Consider the following 27,174-nt stretch of genomic DNA (forward strand, 5'->3'; position numbering starts at 1 on the left):
GACAAATTTGCAGCTAAAATTTGACCCTCAATGAAAACTGTTTGTACATCCGGGTCATTGCAGTGACGTCCGGCAGAAGACGGAGCGCCCCCGCCTTCAGTCCGATCCGGCACTGAAATTGATTTTATCTGTTAGTAATGTTACTGCATCCAAAAGTAAGCTGCAATGAATGTGAGATACAGCTCTTCATGCTCAGATCAGTGGCGACATTGACAGCGAGCGACGTTCTTCCCCGACGACTCGCTCTCTGCCTCCGCTGCGCTTACTGAGTCTGAGTGCTCGGTAAATGCCGAAGCGGGCCACTCACATCGCCCCCGTGTCTGCTGTGCAGCCGGCACCACGTCCCTGTCTACTGAATGGAGGTGCAGCCAACTTGGCACAAGTCCAGAGAATACGCTCGCCGTTTTGATGCGGAGCGGCCGGTGACACCTGTAGCTGCAAGGACAGACTTTCCGCAGCGCCGCACATCTCGGTAATCGGAGCCGCAGAGCTCCGTGGCCACTGAGAGAGGTTTATATCTTTTTAATGACTTGGATTCTTTGCGGGTCCCGCCTCCGTACCCCGCGACAGTAACACCGGAAGCGAAAGACAGTAGATTTTCAATGCGACACCACTCAGTCAAACGGGCGTATGAAAAAGTCCCCCAAAATAATTTTCAAGCACAAATAAAAGAAATGTGTACTCACGAAATGTGCCGCAAGACAATATGAAGTTTTACAAAAAGTAGATCCTTCTGTATAAGACAAGAAAAAGGTGCAGATGCAAACTGACGTAAATCCATAAATTACAGTTGGCGCACGCAATGCATGCTGGGATAGGGTCTTTTCCCTGACGTCTCGGCAGCGTCCTGGATGTGATGACAGTTTTGCGGAGGGCTAAATTTTAGCTGTAAATTTGTCATTTTTAAATGAAGATTTCTCCGTTGAATGACAGATCTGGGCTTGCAGATTTACTTTACTACATTCATAAGGATCTTATGTGTAAATATAAGTCATTTTTTGGTCCAAAGATCTGACCGCATTTATTTCAATGCAGGTCTACTTTAACACTGTGTTACATCACCTTTCCTTCTAACAAGACTCAATACATGTTTGGGAACTGAGGACACTAATTGCTGAAGATTTGTAGGTGGAATTCTTTCCAATTCTTGCTTGATGTATGACTTCAGTTGTTCAACAGTCCGGGGTCTCCGTTGTCATATTTTGTGCTTCATAATGCACCACACATTTTCAATGGGTGACAGGTCTGGGCTGCAGGCAGGCCAGTCTAGTACCCGCACTCTTTTACTACGAAGCCACGCTGTTGTAACACTTGCAGAATGTGGCTTGGCATTGTCCTGCTGAAATAAGCAGGGACGTCCCTGAAAAAGACATTGCTTGGATGGCAGCATATGTTGCTCCAAAACCTAGATGTATCTTTCAGCATTGATGGTACCATCACAGAGTTGATGAACAGAGTTGGCAAAGTTGCCCATGCCATGGGCACTAACACACCCCATACCATCACAGATGCTGGCTTTGGAACTTTGCGCTGGTAACAATCTGGATGGTCTTTTTCCTCTTTTGTACAGAGGACACGACATCCATGATTTTCAAAAACAATTTGAAATGTGGACTCATCAGACCACAGCACACTTTTCCACTTTGCGTCTGTCCATTTCAAATGAGCTCGGGCCCAGAGAAGGCGGCGGCGTTTCTGGATGTTGTTGATGTATGGCTTTCACTTTACATGGTAGAGTTTTAACTTTCACTTGTAGATGCAGCGACGAACTGCGTTAACTGACAATGGTTTTCTGAAGTGTTCCTGAGCCCACGCAGTAAGATCCTTTACACAATGATGTCGGTTTTTAATGCAGTGCCGCCTGAGGAATCGAAGGTCACGGGCATTCAATGTTGGTTTTCAGCCTTGCTGCTTACGTGTAGAAAAGTTCTCCAGATTCTCTGAATCTTCTGATTATATTATGGTCTGTAGATGATGGAATCCCTAAATTCCTTGCAATTGAACGTTGATAAACTTTGTTCTTAAACTGTTGGACTATTTTTTCAAGTGGTGATCCTCGCCCCATTTTTGCTTGTGAACGGCTGAGCCTTTTGGGGATGCTTCTTGTATACCCAATCATGACACTCACAATTAGTGTCCTCAGTTCCCAAACACTTTGTTGTTAGAAGGAAAGGTGATGTAGCACAGTGGTAAACATACCACTGTCCCAGCTTTTTTGAAAAGCGCTGCAGGCATCCATTTCAAAATGAGCAGATATTTGCACAAAAACAATAAAGTTTATCAGTTTGAACATTAAATATCTTGTGTTTGTGGTGTATTAAACTGAATATAGGTTGAAGAGGATTTGCAAATCATTGTATTCTGTTTTTAATTTACATTTACATTTTTAACTTACATTTACATTTATGTCCCAACTTCATTGGAATTAGGGATGTACATAAGAGTTTTGGCCATTGTGAGGTGGCAACACTGGGTGGACATGAGGATGTGCAAACCTGGATGACTGAGTTCAGGTACTAGAGTTCCAGCTGGGATTTTTTTGAAGGTAGAGACTAAATATTTGAATTTGATGCAGGCGAAGTGGAATGCATCCATGTTGTTTATGGCATGAATGGTAATAAATTATTAAGCTTTAAAACAGGCTGTTAAGAAGGACTTAGCCACACATTAACCTTATGAGTACCCTCCATCCACATCAGCTTTCTACCATGCTGTAGTTAGTCATTCAATAGACCTTAACAGAGTATAATCAAATCAAATCAAATCAACTTTATTTATAAAGCACTTTAAAAAAAAACAGCTGCAGCTGAAACAAAGTGCTGTACACAAGGGGACATATAAAAGGTAACAAACCACAAAGTACAAATAAAAAAACAAGCCCCCCCCCCAAAACAAAATGTAACTAAAACAAGTAAAATCAGTTAAAACAACCAAAACAGATCAAGATCTAATTCCGGGTTAAAAGTCAGTGCATAAAAGTGGGTTTTAAGATTAGTTTTAAAAACAAAAAGTGAAGAGGCCTGCCTGATGTGGAGCGGTAACTCGTTCCACATCTTTGGAGCCACAACAGAAAAACCTCGGTCCCCTCTGAGCATACGCTTGCACCTCGGCACCTCCAGGAGGAGCTGATCAGCTGACTGGAGATGGCGAGCAGGGGGCATAACAATGAAGCAGCTCAGAGAGGTAGGGCGGGGCAAGGCCATTTAAAGATTTAAAAACAAATAAAAGAATCTTAAAATGAATTCTAAAATGCACAGGCAGCCAGTGGAGGGAGGCCAGGATAGGTGTAATGTGCTCCCTCTTATGTGCACCAGTTAGCAGACGGGCAGCAGCATTCTGAACTAGCTGGAGATGTGCAAGGGAGGACTAGCTAATTCCATAATAAAGTGCATTACAGTAATCCAGCCGGGAGGTAATAAAAGCATGGACTGCTGTTTCAAAGTGCTGATGTGCAAGAAATGGCTTAACCTTAGCAAGCTGCCTTAAGTGAAAGAAACTTGATCTGACTACTACACTGATTTGGTGGTCCAGTTTAAAATCGTTGTCCATCTTAAAACCCAAGTTTGTGACAGTAGATTTCGAAAAGGCTGACAAAGGCCCCAGATCGACAGGTGAGGAAGAACAGGAGCTGCTAGGGCCAAAAACAATCACCTCCGTTTTCTTTTCATTAAAATTAAGAAAATTCAATGCTATCCAGGCTTTAACATCCTCAAGACAGGACAAAAGGGGCTGAAGAGAAGAGGCATAATTTTTCTTTAGGGGGACATATAGCTGGCTGTCATCAGCATAGCAGTGGAAGCTGATGCCATGCTTTCTGAGAATGGACCCCAGGGGAAGCAAATACAGGGAGAAGAGTAGGGGTCCAAGAATTGAACCCTGTGGGACCCCATATAAAAGTGGAGCGGAGAAGGACTCACAAACCCCAAGGCCAACGCACATAGTCCTACCAGTTAAGTAGGACCTGAACCAGTCCAGGGCACTACCACCGATGCCCACAAGCTGCTGCAAATGATTTATCAGTATGTTGTGGTCAATTGTATCAAAAGCAGCAGTCAGGTCAAGCAGGACAAGAATGACATGGTTACCACTATCATTTGCCATTAAAATGTCATTAAAAACCTTTAAAAGGGCAGTTTCTGTGCTATGCAACATTGTAAAACCAGACTGAAAAACCTCTGAAATGTTATGTTCATCAAGGTATTTCTGTGTAGGCTCTCAGTTGTCCAGGTGGTTTCCATAGTAGAGAAGCTTGAATCTTCAACTGGACTGGGTTGCTTGACGCGAGGACGTTTCGCTTCAAATCGCAGAAGCTTCCTCAGCTAAAATTCTTGCTCTGGTGGTCTGATTTCTGTCTTGACTCTTGTAGAGAAGAATAATCAAGAAGTCACAAAAGCTGGAGTTTTAAACCTAACCAGACCCCTCCTACCGAGAGGCAATCAGTTGTGCATAGACAATTTTCTCCAGGATCTTGGAGACAAATGGCAACTTGGAGATAGGCCTAAAGTTTGATAGTTCAGTGTTGTCGAGGCCATAATGAAATATGCAGATCTGACAGAGCAGCTACAATGTAAGAGTTCTAAAACAACCTGATAACTGCAAATAAATACACAACTGTCTGTCCGCTACACTGGAGTTTGAGCAAATCTGGTTGTCACATTATCAAATTCAACTACATACATATCATGTTAATCTGGTTTATAAGAAATACTTGCTCAGACTTTGGAGATGGTGCATTGCTATATATGAATCTTAATGAATCTTAATGTCAGACACAGGATTCTGGCTTTTAAAGCAGTGCTCTGGAATCATGTGCGAATAGGACAATGTGCAAGTTTTTACTGCAACCTAAGACTCCATTAACAGTCTGACTGATCAACACTGTGAGTAGATGGAAGGAGTTTGTCAGTAAATTCACCTGCTGATCTGTTGAGTTGGAATGAAAACCAGCTCAATGATGGTCCTTCATGGCACTTTTTTTTTCTGGCGACTGCAGTTCGGGAGGGTCTGCTACCTTGAGAATTAAAAAACAATCTAGCCCAGAGTCCCCCCGATATAAGACATGGCTATTGATGGAGACGTCATCCAACAATATAAATTGCCCATATGTGGAAAATCGTTTCAGACAACATCAATTGGGCACTGACACACATGGACAAACACCTTATTCAAGAGGCAGCTAGTAAAATGTGAAAATAGTGGCCAGAGACTAACCTTTCCCCCCTGAATGTAAACTAAGTCACTCAGGCATCCAATCCTCTGAAAAGGCCCATTAAGAAATGTCAACTCTGCTGCTAGCCTGCACGTGCTTCATAAAGAGACTCTATGGCTGTGCTGTAAAGTGATCTAGGAATTTCTCTGCCTAGGGTTTTTGAGGCTGGATTGATGCAGATTCAGGGAGGGAGGTGGCGGGTTAGAAGGTCCACTCGTACTACATGCATTCCTGAGAGATATATAATTATGACGTGAAGACACAGGAAAGTCAGACTGGTGCATGCAGCAGCATGCAACTCAATATAATCAGTCTGACTTCCCCATGAATGCAATCAGGTCATGTAAAAAGATTTCTCTGTGTCTGAGTACTTTTGTGGTTCATTAAACAAACAACATGCAGAACTTTCAGTCTTGGAGGTGACAATATTATTTCACAATATCTTACAGAATTTTACTAAAAGTTGGACAAACACGCACAAGCTACTAACAAGGACCAAATATGTCATCCGCTGCACTGAGAACAAGTTATTTTGATCCACAAGTAAAATATTTACAACTCTCATTTAATTTTCATAACTGACTGGGGAAACGCTCCCACACTCTAAAAATACTCTTTGCAACGCGATGAAAAATAAAATATTTATCTTGATATGAATGCTTGGCCATGCTCACGTGCACAAGCAGTGTTCATTGCAGTCAAAGCACCAGCTGCTCGTCTCTTGATTGCAATTTTATCGCACATTAGAACTGAAATGGTTCCATAATTACTTTGAATAATTTAAGGAAGAGTTCTCATCACATACTGCGTTTTGACGATGCTCGATGATGAATGGATAAGGGACAAATACACTGCAATAACTCAAGAAAATTTGATCCACCTACAGTGCCTCAGTAAATTAAAGAGCTAGCATTGACAGCTAATGTTAGCAAGTGTGGTTAGCTGGCCACCAATGCATATAGCCATTTCTCAAGGTAGTTTGATGAAATGTAGGTTTTGGAATGCAGGAGTTGATTTTAGTTTAACAGCAGCTGTGGATGATGCTGCAAGTTTCATCAGACATGTTTATGTACCGTGCATACAGAAACTATTCACAGCGCTTCACTTTTTTCATATTTTAGGTTACAGCCTTATTCCAAAATGGATAAAATTAATATTTTTCCTCAAAATTCTATACACAATACCCCATAATGACAATGAGAAAAATAAATAAATAAATAAAAACTCTGAGAAATCACATGTACGTAAGTATTCACAGCTTTTGCCATGAAGTTCAAATTTGAGCTCAGGTGCCTCCTGTTTCCACTGATCATCCTTGAGATGTTGCTACAACTTAACTGGAGTCCACCTGAGGTTAATTCAGGTGACTGGACATGATTTAGAAAGGCACACACCTGTCTACATATAAGGTCCCACAGTTGACAGTGCATGTCAAAGCACAAACCAAGCATGAAGTCAAAGGAATTGTCTGCAGACCTCTGAGACAGGATTGTCTCAAGACACAAATCTGAGGAAGTGTACAGAAATGTTTGTGTTGCTTTAAAGGTCCCAATGAGCACAGTGGCCTCCATCATCCATAAATGGAAGAAGTTCAGATCCACCAGGACACTTCCTACAGCTGGCCGCCCGTCTAAACTGACCAATCAGGGGAGAAGGGCCTTAGTCAGGGAGGGGACCAAGGACCCGATGGTCACTCTGTCAGAGCTCCAGCATTCCTCTGTGAAGAGAGGAAAACGTTCCAGAAGGACAACCATCTCTGCAGCAATCCACCAATCAGATCTATACAGTAGAGTGACCAGACGGAAGCCACTCCTTAATAAAAGGCACATGGCAGCCCACCTGGAGTTTGCCAAAAGAAACCTAAAGGACTGTCAGACCATGAGAAACAAAACTCTCAGTTCTGGTGAGACAAAGATTGAACTCTTTAGGTTCAATGCCAGGTGCCATGTTTGGAGGAAACCAGGCACCATCCCTACAGTGAAGCATGGTGGTGGCAGCATCATGCTGTGGGGACATTTTTCAGAAGCAGGAACTGGGAGACTAGTCAGAATTGAGGGAAAGATGAATGCAGCAATGTACAGAGACATCCTGGATGAAAACCTGCTCCAGAGCGCTCCTGACCTCAGAGTGGGGTGAGGGTTCATCTTTCAGCAGGACAGTGGCCCTAAGCACACAGCCAAGATGTCAAAGGAGTGGCTTCAGGACAACTCTGTGAATGTCCTTGAGTGGCCCAGCCAGAGCTCAGACCTGAATCCGATTGAACATCTCTGGAGAGATCTGAAAATGGCTGTGCACAGACGCTCCCCATCCAACCTGATGGAGCTTGAGAGGTGCTGCAAAGAGGAATGGACAAAACTGCTCAAAGATAGTTGCACCAAGCTTGTGGCATCATATTCAAGAAGACTTGAGGCTGTAATTGCTGCCAAAGGTGCATCAACAAAGTATTGAGCAAAGGGTGTGAATACCTATGCACGTGTAATTTCTTAGTTTTTTATTTTTAATAAATTTGCAAAAATTAAAAAAAAAATGTTTTTCAAGTTTTCATTATGGGGTGCTGTGAATAGAATTTTGAGGGAACAAAATGAATTTACTCCATTTTGGAATAAGGCTGAAACATAACAAAATGTGAAAAACGTGAAGCACTGTGGATACTTTCCAGATGCACTGGATTTTATCTGTTACATTCTGCTGAGAAAAATCTAATTAATTCATGTATTATTTTGGTTGTTTTTGTTTTTTAGGAAACACCTTAGCATTATCCAGTTACTCAGTTGCCTCAAATAATAATTAGTAGAGTTCTTGATTCCAAACATAACTCATAGTTTCGGGTCGTTCCCACATAATCGTGTTGACATGCAGTTACACACAGGAAGCAGTGGTCATGCATCAAATCTTTTAATGCTATAAATTAATTTTTACACCATATCTTCAAGTTAAGCATTTGTCAGTGGCCAAGCGGTTAAGTGCGCTTGTTTCCGGTGTGAAAGGTTCCTGCTTCAAACCCCACCCGCACATTCTCCAATATAGAGTTGCATCAGAAAGGTCAGGAAAGGCATCTAGTGTAAAACCTGTGCCAAGTGAACACACAGATCCACCTCGGATCTGCATGTTTCATTCTGAGTGAGTGAAAGCAAGGGAGATTACTTTCACACAACAAAAAGATTGCAGAGTGACATGTTTGACTTAACTGGCCTGACTTTTAGAATTCATCATAGTACAGAAACAGCATTAGTGAAGGTTACAAATGATCTTCTTATGGCCTCGGACAGTGGACTCATCTCTGTGCTTGTTCTGTTAGACCTCAGTGCTGCTTTTGATACTGTTGACCATAAAATTTTATTACAGAGATTAGAGCATGCCATAGGTATTAAAGGCACTGCGATGCGGTGGTTTGAATCATATTTATCTAATAGATTACAATTTGTTCATATAAATGGGGAATCTTTTTCACAGACTAAGGTTAATTATGGAGTTCCACAAGGTTCTGTGCTAGGACCAATTTTATTCACTTTATACATGCTTCCCTTAGGCAGTATTATTAGACGGCATTACTTAAATTTTCATTGTTACGCAGATGATATCCAGCTTTATCTATCCATGAAGCCAGAGGACACACACCAATTAGCTAAACTGCAGGATTGTCTTACAGACATAAAGACATGGATGACCTCTAATTTCCTGCTTTTAAACTCAGATAAAACTGAAGTTATTGTACTTGGCCCCACAAATCTTAGAAACATGGTGTCTAACCAGATCCTTACTCTGGATAGCATTACCCTGACCTCTAGTAATACTGTGAGAAATCTTGGAGTCATTTTTGATCAGGATATGTCATTCAAAGCGCATATTAAACAAATATGTAGGACTGCTTTTTTGCATTTACACAATATCTCTAAAATTAGAAAGGTCTTGTCTCAGAGTGATGCTGAAAAACTAATTCATGCATTTATTTCCTCTAGGCTGGACTATTGTAATTCATTATTATCAGGTTGTCCTAAAAGTTCCCTGAAAAGCCTTCAGTTAATTCAAAATGCTGCAGCTAGAGTACTAACGGGGACTAGAAGGAGAGAGCATATCTCACCCATATTGGCCTCTCTTCATTGGCTTCCTGTTAATTCTAGAATAGAATTTAAAATTCTTCTTCTTACTTATAAGGTTTTGAATAATCAGGTCCCATCTTATCTTAGGGACCTCATAGTACCATATCACCCCAATAGAGCGCTTCGCTCTCAGACTGCAGGCTTACTTGTAGTTCCTAGGGTTTGTAAGAGTAGAATGGGAGACAGAGCCTTCAGCTTTCAGGCTCCTCTCCTGTGGAACCAGCTCCCAATTCGGATCAGGGAGACAGACACCCTCTCTACTTTTAAGATTAGGCTTAAAACTTTCCTTTTTGCCCAGCAGAAGACTGCCCCTCCCTGAGCCTGGTTCTGCTGGAGGTTTCTTCCTGTTAAAAGGGAGTTTTTCCTTCCCACTGTCGCCAAGTGCTTGCTCACAGGGGGTCGTTTTGACCGTTGGGTTTTTACGTAATTATTGTATGGCCTTGCCTTACAATATAAAGCGCCTTGGGGCAACTGTTTGTTGTGATTTGGCGCTATATAAATAAAATTGATTGATTGATTGATTGATTTCACAACGCAAGATACTGAATTGAAAGGACCCAATACTGATGCTCAAGGCATCCCTAATAACGATATGTGGAAATGCAGCTGCAGATTTTATGGGTACTCTGCGTACTTGCTGTTCGTTTTAACCCGGAGGAAAAGTTACACATTTTTCACAGACAGTAAAAGACACATAAATAAACAACGCCGACGTTGCTGCGTTATTGCAAAGGCATCCAGTGGACGGTAATAGAGTTGGTATGGAACAGATCTGGTCTTGGTTATGAAGAGAGGCACTTTGCAGCAGTGACGCCGGCTCCGACACACCCTTTAAAATGCAAACACACACACATACACTCAACCCAAAGCTGACCAACAACTGTAAATTACATTACTTTTAGGAAGAGTACAAAAGATAAGACAGATAAAGAAAGAGAAAGAATGCACAGCGTGTTGTAACGTGGACTTAAAAGACTTTAGCGAGCAGCAGAGTCTGACAGCGGAATGATGGGACTTGGATGGCATGATGGTGCTTTCCCTGTGTGCGTAAGTCATACTGCAGCTCGGCCTTCCCCTCCTTCACTCCCCTCCTTTCATCCTTCACTTTCCTATAAGTGGGTGTGTTTTCTGAAGTCTGACTTTTGAGGCTGCTCTGTCCTGCACTTCGATAACCATCCGATTTAAGCCCCAGTTGCTTGATCAGTTAAGATGTATATCCTCTGGACTCCGTGCACGCCCACAGTCATCACACAGTGCACATACCCGCTCCATGAACACTTTTTAATTTTAGCTCTAAAAAGTGGAAAAGCTGTTTCTTCTCACTTCACTTGGCGATATCTAGCAGCAGACGCAGGTCTGATTAGATTTTTTTTTTTTCCTTTTTACATCATGGTTGTGCTGCTGTATGATGTCAGCTGTTTTTCTCACTGAGGAAAAGAGCTGCAACAATTCTGCACTTGGAATGGGTCTACAGATGGAAACAAAGATTCTGTAAGAACATGAGGTAAGCGGCAGGGAACAGAGATGGGAACGGGGCAGAAATCCGATGCTAAATGTCAGTGTCCTCAGAGGAAAAGACGGAGCCAAGAGAAGTCTGGGTGTGAGAGGCTTAAGGTGGAATATAGCAATAAATATATAAATGAACGATGACGGCCCGACAGTATTTGGTCCAGACGGTTCATAGCTGTTGCTAATGACAGGCGGGACTCATATTTAGGGTGGAGTTCAGCGGAGTTCATGCAGCCGTCTGTAGACACACAGATAGACAGATGTGGGATGCAGACGGGCCGGAGAAGGTGTGACCCAACAGCAAGATTCTGAATTAACTTAGGAGAGAAGAATGCTGTTGTTCAGTTGAGAAATAAAATAAATTCTTAAACTCCTCGGGTCCTCAGCCTTAGGGACGAGAGGTGCTTGGGAACACCTTGTGGAGTCATGAGGTCACTAGACAGAGGTGTTTGGCGATGCCGATATGTTTGCAGGTGAATGAAGATCCATATCTTTACGGTCCTGGTGCTGTCTGTCTTGCTGTATGGTTGTGAGACCTGGATGCTAACCAGTGACCTAAGGCGACGACTGGATGTCTTTGGTACTATGTCTCTTTGGAGGATCACTGGGTACCAGTGCAATGACTTTGTATGAAACGAGCGGTTACTAAGAGACAAGGATGAGGACAATCGCTTGCATTGTGAAGGAACATCAGCTACGATATTTTGGGCATGTGGCCCATTTCTCTGTGCATGATCCAGCATGCAAGGGCCTGAGTGTTGAGGACACTCGTAGCTGGAGAAAGCCAAGGGGACACTCACGTTTCACCTGGCTGCAGCAGATCGATAGTTAGCTTAGCGATGTGGGAATGGACTGGTTGTCTGCCTGGGTGTTCACCATCCAAGACCCAAGGTGGTTCTGTGGTGTTGTGGAAGCGGCAAAGCACAGCATCAGTGCATGTTCCCAGACGTGATGTGATGTGACTTACAATCCTACAGCTGTAATCTCACAGTAAACCTACAGTATGCACACGTACGTAAAAACATGCCGAAATCAAACCATAAACACAGACAGCAGCAATACTCAGGTGACAGCCTTGAACCACAACATACTCACAGCAACTTAAAAGCTGAGCCACTTGACTCAAGGATGTCAAAAATACATTTGTGAGTCAAAAATACATTAAATAAGAACATCAGATTTGTTTAAGTGAATATTAAAGCACCCTTCTGCTGATTAGGAGGCTTTAGATCAGGGTGTCCACATTTTTTCAGCTTGCAAGCTACTTTTAAAATGGCTAAATCAAAATTATCTACATTACAAACACTAAACATACTTTGGCTAATAATTCAAACTTCATGCAGAACTGTAGTAAAACTTAGTCCCAGAGAGTCCCAGAGACTTAAACATTTTAGTTGTGAAAAATATTATTATTATTATTAGTAGTAGTAGCAGTATGAAAAAAATGTCTTTAAAAGTGGACCTTTAATCTCTTTCTGTCTGGATTCACCCCTGGTTTGCCTCTGAGCAGGAGGAATGGATAACGTCTGTATTTATGCAGAAAGCACAACTTGATTGACAGGTAAGAATGTGTTATCAGTGCTTTTTAAGTTATGCCATCCTCAGAAAGTGACATTAGGTGCATTTTTTTTGGGGGGGGGGCATTAGTATTTGTTGTTAATGCATCACGGACCTTTAGCTGTTTTTGATTTAACCACAGTGAGTACAGAGTGGGCACAGAGTTTTAAAGAAAAGTGTAAAAGCTGTCACTGTGCTTTGAGACACAGAGAGAGACAACGACAACTGTTTTTTTCAACTCGGAGCTGCTGCACAAAACAGCAGATGAACAGCTCGCAGCATCAAACACTAAAAGTGGGCAAAGTGGGAAGTTTGGCCGAACCCCTGACCTCCCCCTGGCTGCAGGCTAGTTTTATGCCATGCAATCTACCCACACTATCTTTGCAATCAACTGATCGATCGACGTATTGGGCACCCCCTGCTTTCAATAAAACTTGCATTGCTTTCGTGTGCTATATTGTTCGTTCATTTAATTTTTCTGTAAATATGCATCTTTAATGCTGTAAGCACTTGGGCTGTTAATCCCCTCTGCAACATGTTGTTGTTGCACCATTTTGTTTTTGTATTTTGCACAATGCCATTTTAATAATGACTGATGCAATCACATGCACATTTTCATTAAATTCATGGGTTGGTGTGCTTGTCAGCACAACAGCTGGATCATTGGGTGTTATGTCGGGTAAACTCGCACATGAGCAACATCGCTGCACATCTTCTGCTTCCCAAGTTACATAACAATCATTATTTTGGCACTCCTTTCAAAATAAATGTCCACTTCTGCAGGAGATATAAAATATAAACCAAATTAAGACAAATGAGTGCACGTTTCATTCATTTAAATTGATTCACTTTCATTTTTGACGTGCACATTGGGTCCCCACTTTGAGGACAACTGGTCAAGAGTATTTATGCCTGTGTGGGAAAGCATCAGTGTTTGGTGTCTGTTGTTTATGGACAGGAAGGCAAGCACATGTGATTTATTTCCAGAGACTGTTTGTGGGCTGAATGAAAAGTCTCTGCTCATTCAAACAGCCCTTCAAACAAACAGCACATCGGATCAAAGCAGGCTTTTTGTGCTGGCTGTTTACCCAAGCTCCATCTCCTTTATTGGCTGACACTGGGCACTCTTTACGGCTACACCAGTTCTTACTTTTCAGTTCCCCGTGTGCCTATCCAACAAAACCCAGTTATGTAATGAGGAGCTGGGCCAGAGAAACCGAAGAAAAGGCTATTGAGCGCACCACCTCTCTCCCTGCAGCGTGGAGCTGCTCAGCCTTTATTCTCTGGAATGTTTTCCTCCCATGTTTGTCCAGCGGGGCTGAGGATTCAGATGATTCAGCGCCGTGCCAGAGTCTGTTTATCTTTGCCTTTATTTTCACAATTTAGGTAAAAAGTTGCCAGTCACGCCCTTAAATTTGCTGAGTGACAGTACTTTGCGTCTCTTTAAATTGTAGTGTGTCTCCACAACAAAATGTCACAGTCAAACACCTACATAGCTCCAAAACCTAAATATGTTCATTTATATAATGCCTGAATAGATCTTTGTCATTTAATTGGTGGTTTGTATGTCATGTGACGTAGATTATTCGTACCGTGCCACTGTGTTCCATTTCGCATGCAATTTTGATACTATAGATTTTGTGCTATTGCACACCACGACCACTGGGCACGCTCACACTAGCGGCGATGGTGCTTAGCTTAAAAACAAACATGGTGGGGTTTGTTTTGGTGAAAGATGACAATATGAACAAGTTTACTATTATTATCACTACGCTGCAAACCGTCTGGAGACATTTGCAGCATTCGTCGGGGCATCTGTTGCTAAGTACAAGCGATGCCGGATGAAAAGCTCGCAATTTTTCGTTGGACTGAGGAAAGCAGACAGCAGTCAGTGCACTTACTACATCATCAGGATTGTTTTTGAACTATCTGTTTTTGCAAGTTGACTGAGAACAATTTTAGATTGGCACGGATTGCTATTTAACGTTCATTTTGAAATATTTGGACCAAGGATGCACATCAAAATGCAGGTCCTTTTTCTCTTGTTTATAAATTAATAAATATCAAATGACAAGGGTCTATTTTAGGTGTTATATAAAACAAATAATGAATGTTTTTAATTCATGTAATAGAAAGAATATTTCATGAGGTGAAAGATGGAATGTTCCATTCAACAAGGCTCACCTCATTGAATGGAACATTCCATCTTTCACCTCATGAAATATTCTTACCATTGCACTCATAAACATTCACTGTTTGTATAATATTTACCAGAGTCCCTTGAGGGGATAACATTTAAAAACATCATTTATCCACTAGGGGCATATCAGGAACAAAGAATAGCAGGAAATGTTATTCTGTCCCCTGTACATTTTGCATCAATTTTGGAAGATAAACACACAGAATGGTTGGAGGGGCACAGGGCAGCCTTCACATAATGGATAGACAATTCAAATCTTATAAGCACCTCCACCAAAAAAATCAAACAAAAAAAAAACAACAAAAACCTAAACTTTACATTTTGACAAACTTGAGTCCTGACATCTGCTGGTTTTAAACATGTTCTAAACTATAAATAAACCTCAGAATTCAATTTTCAAGCTGAGAATGTCAAGGATTCTCCAGAGACTTCAAGAATTGAGGATGGAGTGTACACCACGTCTGCCTGTAGTTACAGAGAGTTGCACTGCACTTTCCACTGGCTGTCCTGAGCAGAGCCTGCACTGAAAAAGTCTAACATGTAATTTGAACTAAATTATTCTCTGTTTCAAAGGTGAACGTGATCAAATCATGTAGGATTTGCATGAAACTCCACACATTAACATGAATTATATTTTGCCATGTTGAAAAAACATGGCACATAGAAAGATTCAAACGCATGCTGTAGTACCTTTTTTATGGGAGCAATTTGCATTTTCATACATCAATAGAACCCTTACATCCCAAATTTTATTCATATGTAGGTATGTATTAAGTCCATGCTTGCTAAATAAATTGCTAAAAAGTGCCAAAAATAAATAGATAATAATAATAAAATAGATTTTTTTCTTTAAACACAAATTTTCCTAAATACAGAAAGGGTATGGTTTGATCCCTCAAAAAATTAAAAGCAATAAGTTGCACAAAATTCTTTTATACACAGAAAATGTATTTTGATTGTGTTCATAATTTCATTTTTGAGACACACTCATTTTTATAAACTGTAGAAAAAATGAAAATACAGTGCACATTGTGCATAATTTGCAGAAGGACAGCATACAGTACATCAAAATGAACAATTTAGAAAACTGCAAGTGTGCCAGACGCTTGAATAAGCCGCTTGGTGACTTTTTTGTGGTTTTATGGTTATATGTATGGATGTGTGTGGTGAGCATCTGGTGTCTGTGGGCTGTGTGTAAGAAAAAAGACGGATCTTGCAATACTGTAGATGTGAGCAGAGAGAAGCGTTTACCACAAAAAACTACAAGTTTCGGGTGAAAATACTTCACTTCCTGCGTTTCCGGGTAGTGATAAGCAAGAATACCATTTGTTAGTTTATGCTCACAATGTGATTACGTGTCTGCCAAAACAGGAAGTGTTACATAAATCAGAAAATATCTATAAATCACCTGTGGCCTGGATTGTAATGTTTTTAATGAGCGCACTTTTTGTGGATCTTTACAAAACCATCATGGAAGGAAACAGCGTCCAAGCGGACAAGTTTAACGCCTAATATGTAAGTGTTAAGTGTAAGTTAGTCTCGGACTTCGTTTGGAAAAGGTAAGAAAATATATTTTCATCCACCTAATGGCAAATGAAATGATGCACATTGAGTCATCAGCAGTTTAACTTTCAACTTAAGTTTTTAACTTAACAATTTCAGCTATGTTTTAGCAAGCCATTTCCGTAAAGTACTCGCAATAGCGGACCGAATCGATGTGTTGCTTTAGGTTATCAAGCGCTGGCGCATCTGCCAATATCAACGTCAGTGTCACATTCATTTAAATATGCATAACAAGTGACCAGTTATAAAATTATGTACCTCTGTGTTCCTTTGAGGAAACGTTTAGGTGTTTTTCTATCAAAAAGCGATTAATCGAAATGGACGCTCCTCTGACTGCAGCGCTTGACACCCCCCCCCCCCCCCCCCCCCCACTCTCACTCGCTACCAAATTCAAATTTAGCTTTGTCATGGTGGAGAAACAGCCGTTACCCTGGGGATAGTTGTCATTGACTTGTGTGGATTCCACCAGCTCATGACTGGTAGATATACTTTGGCCGAGCTCGCTGCTACGACTCTGACACTTGGCAGAGTGACACGGGGTGTATCTGTAGCCGAAGCACAACTAAGTTAGCTCCCCAGCCGCCAGCTCTCTCTGGCTGCCATGGATAAAAAGTGTGTGGAAGAGCCAATGTAATATTTTCAAGTAGATTTGAAGAGAAAATCTGCATTAGCCGTAAAGCTAACTCAGGCTCAGTTTACACGACAACGTAAAAATGCCTTAAAGAGACTGAACTGCACTGTTTTATTTTGTTATTTTGTTTTTTTTAGATGATGAGTGCAGAATTCAAGAGAATTACAACAATCAGTCTGCAGTCAAAGTTACTCTGTGAGGTAGATGGTCATTCTGCAAACCTGACGAAGGCGTACGCCAAAAAGGGGGAGTTCAATGCAGAAAGATGAAGACCATCATGGCAACCACAAGCCAGGTGTCCACTCGCATATAGCTACAGAGATGCTGCAGATGTAGATTGTTGCTCTTCAATACTCTAATAAACACTGGATCAAATTTTCTAATTCATCCTACTGACATAAAATAACAGCAGATTTGAAATCGCACCATCATCTCGCCTTAAACTGCATTTTGTGACATGAAATGATCGTATTTTGACACTGAAGATGGCTGTCACAGACTGAACAGTACCCCCTAAAAATTGGTCCCCCCTGCCTTCACTGCACGTGTCATTTCTGAGCATTAGCAGCAATTCATGGATTATCGCCTCATTTCTGCTTCAAACTGCATTCCAGTCATCATCTATCTCAGTGACAGATATCTGAAGCTTTTGTACAACAATCATTTCCACATAAATTCAGCATTATTTCATAATAAAAGAAGGAGGAAGCGATCGGAGCGTCACATCATCACGTCTGAGTCTGATGTGCTGCTGCACTTATGTCATTTCAGAGCATCAGCAGCGATTCACAGATTATTGCCTGGTTTCTGCTTAAAACGGCCTTTAGAATGATTTAAGATCACTGATCGCTTCCCCGTCTTTTATTATTAAATAATGCTGAATTTATGTGGAACTGATTGTTGTACAAAAGCTTCAGATATCTGTCACTGAGACAGATGATGACTGGAATGCAGTCTGAAGCAGAAACGAGGCGATAATCTGATGCTGACGCTCCGAAATGATGCAAGCGCAGTAAAACCAGGGAGGATTTTTAGGGGGGCACCTTTTGGTCGATGACATGGCAGTCTTCGTCTACGGTGTCTCTGCAGCTGTGTGTTTCTTACAGTGTCATCGCACTGATCGTTGTCTCTGAGAAAACCACTTTACCTGACAGAATGCACAAGTGATAGCTTGTCTCCCACTCAGACAATAACACACATCACACTTAAACTGTTACCTTTCTTTTTTTGCCATACTGAGAATGTAGACCTTATTCTGATCAAAATAATATACAAATAATGAATGTTTATGAGTTCAATGATACGAATATTTCATGAGGTGAAAAATGGAACGTTTCATTCAACAAGGCGACGCACTAAGTACTATGCAGCAAACGTTATTCTGTTACATGCACATGCAGTTAAGTGCTGAAGAGTCAAACAAACAACCCATACTACCCACCTGAAATACTAGAACAACACATAGATATTTGCATCTCCTGTATGCAGGGTGTTATCTAGAGCACGAGCGGAGCTAGGGTTGACACAACTACCACACACATAAAACGCAACTCCAAATTCTATCATGGAATCCCTTGATAATTTCCTGCAAAGAGGCAGATAAGCACCACTGAACCATCAACCTTATGATCTGTTCAGTTGGCACGCAGCGTGGACTTAAAGCGTGGATTGCAATGTGGTGCAAAACAGTTTATTAGTCTGAACACTGCAACTGCATTGGAGTGTTCACCAACATTACAAACATTTTTAACTACAAAGCTGTGAGATATTTTTTCCAATTGAACACTTCAAGAGAATCTCAACAATAAAACACAACAGAAGAGGTGTAGCTAGACAATTAAAATATACCACTTTTCACACAAAAGCACGTGTATATGAGGAATACTGATTTGAAAACACTCCTAACAATGACTGCAGTGTGATGTAGCATGAGTACTAGTTTATTTGAATTACAGAAAAGAGAGAGAAAGCCCAGATTGAGGGACAGATGGCCTCCACAGTAAACTCTACTTACTGCCACTCACTAATGTGGGAGGGAAGAAGAGCGGGAGGTGTGTGTGTGTGTGTCTGCCATGATGGCGGCAGTACAGCTGAGCTAGAGCAAGTGATTGAACACTCAATTTATTTCTAATCTGACAGCAGAGTAGATGATTTTTGCTGCAGCCAGATAGCTTTTTCCTTTTGTTTTACCACAGTCAGACAAACCAGGAAAACAGCAAATGCTCATGCACGTGTGCATTCATTCACTCACTTTGACCTTTCACTGGCAACTTGAAATTGGGTTTGAAGGTTGAGGGTAAAGGTCACTGGTTATGTGTTAGTAGTAACAGACAAGACACTTAATGGAAACATGGAGACATGCAGTCTTAAACTGCACTGACTCAAACCAGGTGAGAGGATGTCTCTGTGAGCTCAGCAAACCGCCTTTTGATTTCCACAGTATGTGAGAGACTAAAAACAGGAACATTTCAAGTCATAAATTTATAACAGGCTCACACCACAAATGTGTTTTCTATTTCAAACCTGACATTCTCCTACAGTACTGCTTAACACTCACCAGCTCAATCCTGCACGATAATCATATTTTTCTTCTCGCTATCAAAAGTTCAGTATCATATTGCAGTAGATATCTTCAGGACATTAACTCACTTCATCTTTCAGCCAATGGAACGGCAGTGAAAGTCAATTTGAAGAGAGAAATGTAGGGATGTCGATCAGAATCGGCCACAGTGGAGGCGTTTTATTTTAAAGTAGACCTGCACTGAAATAAATGTGGTCAGATCTCAGAAAGAAATAGCTGATATGTATTTATAAGACCCTTATAAATGCAGTAAAGTAAATCTGCAAGCCCAAATTTGGAATTCAGCGGAGAAATTTTCGTTTAAAAATGACAAATTTGCAGCTAAAATTTGACCCTCCACGAAAACTATACATCCAGGACATTGCCGTGACGCAAGGGAGAAGACAGAGCGCTAGCGCCTTCAGTCTGATCCCGCACGTTGAGTGAATGCAATAGTAGCTATTTCTCAATTGAAATTGATTTTATCTGTTAGTAATGTTACTGTTATACACATCCTGGTATCAACATCCAAAAGTAAGCTGCAATGAATGTGAGATACAGCTCTGCATGCTCTGATCAGCGGCGACAATGACAGCGGGCGAAGTTCTTCCCCGACCCCAGCCCTGCCCCGTAAGAAAATATTGGCTTGCATGGAGTGCCTCCGTCCGTTCACTCATACTGCAGCTGCATTGATCATGCAGATCCTACTTACATTACAAAAGTCCCGAAAATATTATTTTTATGCAGTCCACAAACATTCAGTCTTAGAGCAAGATAATATAAAACTCACCAATAATTGTTTTTTTACAGGGAAATATGATCAAATATAGATCTAGTCTAAAGGCAAAACAATCATAAACAACCTCGAAATGGCGGTAGGCTAAAGACAGTAGATTTTCAAAGCGACGCCATTCAATCAAATGGGCGTATGAAAAAGTCCCCAAAAATAATTTTCTGGCAAAAATAAAACAAATGTATACTCACCAAACGTACCGCAAGACAATATGAAGTTTTAAAAAAAGTCGATCCTTCCGTATAAGACAATAAAAAGGTGCTTTTGTAAGAGATGCAAACTGACGTAAATCCAAAAATTACAGTTGGCGCGCGCAATGCATGCTGGGATAGGGTCTTCTCTCTTTACTACATTCAGAAGGATCTTATGTGTAAATATTTTTTGGTCTAAAGATCTGACTGCATTTATTTCACAGCAGGTCTACTTTAACTGTTTGTTACAGCTCTGTGTCAATGGAGCTAACAGCAAACGCTGCATCTCAGCAGCAGCACCACAGCATACGTTCCAAAAATACCAAGTGTCTTTCTGACAGATGGTGCATGTGATACATTTCTTACTGGCCAATCAGGTGGCACTCAGGAAGTGTTTTCTACATTTTTCTCATCATTTTGACAGGGTTTTCCTCCTGGCCCATACCCAGAAAGATGACAAGTCAGAACCCCCCGCCCCACTGACCCTTGGCTAAAGGTCCACCTTTGATGGCATATTTTAAAGACATTTTTGCATAAAATAATAAAACAGAAGATGAAAAGACATATTATAATGAGAAAAACAAAAGAAGAAAATGTGAAAGAAGAGGATGAACGTATTTTAACAACAAAAATACAACCATCAGTCTTTCATCAATGTTATTCAATCAATATTACTCTGAGTGTAGTTTTGCTACTACAATGCAGAAGTGGAACTGTTAAAAGTTAAAACCTGTTCACTTTATTTTGTAAAAGAAATAAATAAAACAAAGGAACACAGGTAGGTAGGTGTTCTTAATGCATTGCAAAGCCATTCAATTGTCAACAATACACATACAATGGATTGGCTTTAATGTGGTTGCAATGTGCTCTATGCAGTCTATTATTGGAAAACACAAGTATCGGATTGGGACTCAGTTTCGGGAGATACTCAATATATTAAATGACTGAATGGGATCACGCCAAAAAAAAAAAAAACTTGATCATGGCATCCCTCAAGAAAGATAACACAGAAATCAAACCATTTGTCAAAAGTGGAACGCAAAGTGTGGTTTATCTTTGAAATGAGCATTGCCAACCAAAGGAAGTAGGCTCTGAAGCCTTCTATAGTTTACATGTATACAAACTAGTGCTTATTGGGGGGAGCAGATCGTCCATTAACCGAAAGGTTGATGGGTTAAGTATCAGTGTACCTGTCCTCAAAATTCTCAACAACCCAACTTTGGGGCACATTTCCCTTTCTACACCTCAAACACTTAAGATAAAAAAAATGTATAGAAAGAAATATAAGCTAAATATTGCAATAAAGATCCATTTGAAATGCAGACAGTAGAACCATGAAACAACGCTTACTGATGGGACATAAAGTCATCACATAGGTTCAACTGCTATCAAGACTAAAGTAATGGGGGACACCGTATGAAAGGAGCCTTTAAGGTCAGACCTCAGCGGTGTCTCAGCTTAGTATCTTGCCAATCTAAATTGGTAAGGCATGCGGATATTGGCAGAAGGTCGGTGTGGCAGATCAAGACAACTTTAAACTATCAAACAACAAGAGATGCTGGCCGCCTTTCTATAGATACAACTACTGTAATCCTTTTAGGAAGGCTGAGATCAGCTGCTAAACTGAGCAAATCTGACTCAGCCAATCCTACTGGCAGGAATGTTCCATTGCAGCCTCAGAAATAGTCAGACGACTTTTTCTATCTCACTGTTCTACTGGATGTGGCCAAGCAAAGTTAGGCAATAGATTTGCCACAAACGTCTTAGTAAAATGTTCTATGTATAACTGTATGTTTTGTTACAATGTAAAATTTCCCTGTGATTAGTGGGGCAACCATAAGCACAACTAATGTGTTGCCCGTGGGGATCCACAGGCTCTAGATTGGGTAGTGTTTATAAAATAGGTAGGTGACATTTTTCAAGGGTGGTAATTAATTAAACTAAGCTTGAATAATGAGTTGGAATGGCATGTGAGTCCAGAATGCTTTAAAAACCTTAGACCCCAACAATTTTTAGAAGAGGAACTCAAACCTTTTATTTCCTGTTAATTATGTTGTTTTTCAATGTTAATGTACTGTGTTAATGTATTTATAAATTGCTTAGGTTCTTATTATCATATACACACCATTATCATTATAATTATAATATAATAATAATTATTATTATTATATGATTTTATTTTATTATAACTTCTATTTTGTCATTTGATTTTTAAATGGACCACAATGGAAATAAGTGTTTTCACTTTCTTGTCATTAATGTATTTTTAATGTGTTTACAATTATATTATGTACTTACAGTGAACTTACAAAATAAAATCACGCACACACGCACACACTCACTCACACTTTTAATGGTTGTCTATTCGGCTGCTCCCGTTTTGTGTTCGGGGTTGCCACAGCAGATACAACCAGATCCGCATTGATATTTGGCACAGGTTTTATGCCGGATGCCCTTCCTGACACAACTCCAGTGTTACCTGGAGAAACACACACAGCTGCTGGTGTTCCAAAGAGGTCTCTCATCCAAGTACTAACCAGGTCCCGCACTGCTTAGCTTCTGAAATCTGACGGGATCAGGCTTACACAGAGCAGATCGGCTGCCTACTCACTCACACTTTTAATACAAATATGATTTACTGCCCCCTGCTGGAATGGCGTGTTAGTACAAAAAGTAATTAGCAATGTTAATGTAATATCTGTAGTTTCTCCAAAAATATTACTCCTATCAACATTCTGTTCTGGAGCCGTTCATCCTTGACCCAAAATACATAAGCATACCAAACGGCAAATGTCAGCTGTCCCCAGATGCATGCATGCAGAGCTTTTTGTTTTTACACTATTCTGCTGCAAGCAGGTGCTTTTAATTTTGACACACGCATAGAGACGTTGGCTGCTGTAAGCAGGTGCTTTTAATTTTGACACATGCATAAACAGAGAGGGTGGTTGCTGTAAGCAGGTGCTTTTACTTTTGATGCAGGCACAAACAGAGATGGCGTCTGCTGCAAGCAGGTGTTTTTAATTTTTACACATGCACAAACAGAGACAGTGGCGGAAGACATCAAAAGCAATACTCTTTTCACTTATGTAATGACAACATGACACATAACTAAACTGACTAAACCAATTGAACTACAGAAACACAATAAATCAATAACACTAACAACACTGTTAAATTAACATGAACCACAATAACATTTAAAATCCAAAAACCCCAAACTCCCATGGTGCATTGCATCACAATGTCCACAATGTCCTTTTCTGGTTAGCTATACTTACTAATCTCTCCCAAAATATTAGTCCTATCAGCTTTCCTTTTTTGCAGCGTTCATCCATGACCCAAAATATTGGATTCTCATAGGTACAAATGAGAACCAAGTGAACCTCCTTTTGGGCCAGGGTGACTTTTTTAAACTCAATAATTGGCCATTGATTCTCTTTTATACATTAGTTTAAACAGAAATGTTGGCACAGTCAGATATGTATGTCAGTAGGATTGTTCAAGCAGGTACATGTAAAGTAGGCCTTTTGTTTGCATGGGATTTACGTAGCCTTGCTGCCGGTGTTGACTGCTGTTTGTCGTCTGATCATCAGGGTAGCCTCAGGCATAATCCACTCAGTCAGTGATTAAACGGGCCCACAAAATTTTCCTTCAGCAACTCCATAAAAACTACTGCATATTCACCTTCGTAACTTTGGATTCTGCTACACATTTGAGGACCAGTGAAGCTCCTATTTTTTGGCATCCACTGTTGCCTACATGCTTGCTCAGGGAGGTTTGTAGGGTTTGACTTTACCCTTGTCAAGCGCCTTAGGGTGACTTATGTAAATAAATTGAACTAAATACTTTGACAGAACGTAGAGGGAATGTGATGGTCTACAGAGGTTAGAAAGTTGGAGTAGTGACACAGCATCCTTTTTTTGATTCCTCAACAGACAGGAAAATGACTAAAGCCTCTTCGGCTTGGTCCTTCCTTAATCTCCTTAATCCTGATGTGCAGTTGAGCACTTTGCATTGCAGAACACCGGCATTGGTGTGTGACTGTGGGTGTGTGTTAATGGGTGAATGTCAGGCATTCAATTAAATTCAATTTATTTATATAGCATCAAAGCGCAACATAAGTCACCCCAAGGTGCTTCACAAGGATAAGGTCTAACCCTACCAACCGCGTGAAAAAGCATGCAGGCAACAGTGGTAAGGAAAAATTCCTCTGCTATTTTTTGATTGTAGGAAGAAACCTTAAGTAGACCTGAATCAGAGGGGTGGCCATCTGCTTTGGCCAAATCAACACTAACAAAGATCTACTGCGGTATTGTATCACTTCCTGTTCCGGAGCACAGCGGTGTTTTTCTGTATCTGTTAGCTGTTTAATCTGCGCAGTTAGATTGATCTAGTTATCTAGATTACGATTTGTTTCCCAGTGTAATCTTTACGTGCCTTAACTAAAGCACTCCTTCTGCTGAATCACCTCTAAATTATTTACACATTATTCACTTTGCGTGTTTTTAGGAATCCGCTAGCTTAGCGTAGCTACTAGCTCTTAGCCGATTTAGCATGGCGGCTTCTCCTGTCTCTCCCGCACTTTTCTGCTCTGGGTGTGAAATGTTTAGTTATTCCTCGGCCTCCTTTAGCAGTAACGGTACTTGTAATAAGTGTAGCTTATTCGTAGCTTTGGAGGCCAGGCTGGGCGAATTGGAGACTCGGCTCTGCACCGTGGAAAATTCTACAGCTAGCCAGGCCCCTGTAGTCGGTGCGGACCAAGGTAGCTTAGCCGCCGTTAGTTACCCCCTGGCAGATCCCGAGCAGCCGGGAAAGCAGGCTGACTGGGTGACTGTGAGGAGGAAGCGTAGCCCTAAACAGAAGCCCCGTGTACACCGCCAACCCGTTCACATCTCTAACCATTTTTCCCCACTCGACGACACACCCGCCGAGGATCAAACTCTGGTTATTGGCGACTCTGTTTTGAGAAATGTGAAGTTAGCGACACCAGCAACCATAGTCAATTGTCTTCCGGGGGCCAGAGCAGGCGACGTTGAAGGAAATTTGAAACTGCTGGCTAAGGCTAAGCGTAAATTTGGTAAGACTGTAATTCACGTCGGCAGTAATGACACCCGGTTACGCCAATCGGAGGTCACTAAAATTAACATTAAATCTGTGTGTAACTTTGCAAAAACAATGTCGGACTCTGTAGTTTTCTCTGGGCCCCTCCCCAATCGGACCGGGAGTGACATGTTTAGCCGCATGTTCTCCTTGAATTGCTGGCTGTCTGAGTGGTGTCCAAAAAATGAGGTGGGTTTCATAGATAATTGGCAAAGCTTCTGGGGAAAACCTGGTCTTGTTAGGAGAGACGGCATCCATCCCACTTTGGATGGAGCAGCTCTCATTTCTAGAAATCTGGCCAATTTTCTTAAATCCTCCAAACCGTGACTATCCAGGGTTGGGACCAGGAAGCAGAGTTGTAGTCTTACACACCTCTCTGCAGCTTCTCTCCCCCTGCCATCCCCTCATTACCCCATCCCCGTAGAGACGGTGCCTGCTCCCAGACTACCAATAACCAGCAAAAATCTATTTAAGCATAAAATTCAAAAAGAAAAAATAATATAGCACCTTCAACTGCACCACAGACTAAAACAGTTAAATGTGGTCTATTAAACATTAGGTCTCTCTCTTCTAAGTCCCTGTTGGTAAATGATATAATAATTGATCAACATATTGATTTATTCTGCCTTACAGAAACCTGGTTACAGCAGGATGAATATGTTAGTTTAAATGAGTCAACACCCCCGAGTCACACTAACTGTCAGAATGCTCGTAGCACGGGCCGGGGCGGAGGATTAGCAGCAATCTTCCATTCCAGCTTATTAATTAATCAAAAACCCAGACAGAGCTTTAATTCATTTGAAAGCTTGACTCTTAGTCTTGTCCATCCAAATTGGAAGTCCCAAAAAACAGTTTTATTTGTTATTATCTATCGTCCACCTGGTCGTTACTGTGAGTTTCTCTGTGAATTTTCAGACCTTTTGTCTGACTTAGTGCTTAGCTCAGATAAGATAATTATAGTGGGCGATTTTAACATCCACACAGATGCTGAGAATGACAGCCTCAACACTGCATTTAATCTATTATTAGACTCTATTAGCTTTGCTCAAAAAGTAAATGAGTCCACCCACCACTTTAATCATATCTTAGATCTTGTTCTGACTTATGGTATGGAAATAGAAGACTTAACAGTATTCCCTGAAAACTCCCTTCTGTCTGATCATTTCTTAATAACATTTACATTTACTCTGATGGACTACCCAGCAGTGGGGAATAAGTTTCATTACACTAGAAGTCTTTCAGAAAGCGCTGTAACTAGGTTTAAGGATATGATTCCTTCTTTATGTTCTCTAATGCCATATACCATCACAGTGCAGAGTAGCTACCTAAACTCTGTAAGTGAGATAGAGTATCTCGTCAATAGTTTTACATCCTCATTGAAGACAACTTTGGATGCTGTAGCTCCTCTAAAAAAGAGAGCTTTAAATCAGAAGTGCCTGACTCCTTGGTATAACTCACAAACTCGTAGCTTAAAGCAGATAACCCGTAAGTTGGAGAGGAAATGGCGTCTATAGAATAGAATAGAATTTAAAATTCTTCTTCTTACTTATAAGGTTTTGAATAATCAGGTCCCATCTTATCTTAGGGACCTCGTAGTACCATATCACCCCAATAGAGCGCTTCGCTCTCAGACTGCAGGCTTACTTGTAGTTCCTAGGGTTTGTAAGAGTAGAATGGGAGGCAGAGCCTTCAGCTTTCAGGCTCCTCTCCTGTGGAACCAGCTCCCAATTCAGATCAGGGAGACAGACACCCTCTCTACTT

General features: G+C 41.0%; 1 protein-coding gene and 1 long non-coding RNA gene across 3 annotated transcripts in view; one reads left to right on the forward strand and one right to left on the reverse strand.

Annotated features, from left to right (window-relative positions):
- The window catches only part of LOC117506635 (rho GTPase-activating protein 21-A-like), a 185,620-nt gene that overhangs the window by 96,376 nt on the left and 62,070 nt on the right, over window positions 1-27,174 (reverse strand). The gene's annotated exons all lie outside the window — the stretch shown is intronic.
- Window positions 12,569-26,547, forward strand: LOC117506664. Its single transcript, XR_004559527.1, has 3 exons — window positions 12,569-12,685; window positions 15,149-15,154; window positions 26,536-26,547. It is a non-coding gene; the product is annotated as an uncharacterized LOC117506664 (long non-coding RNA).

This window comes from Thalassophryne amazonica, chromosome 1, assembly GCF_902500255.1.
Source record: "Thalassophryne amazonica chromosome 1, fThaAma1.1, whole genome shotgun sequence".
NCBI lineage: Eukaryota > Metazoa > Chordata > Actinopteri > Batrachoidiformes > Batrachoididae > Thalassophryne > Thalassophryne amazonica.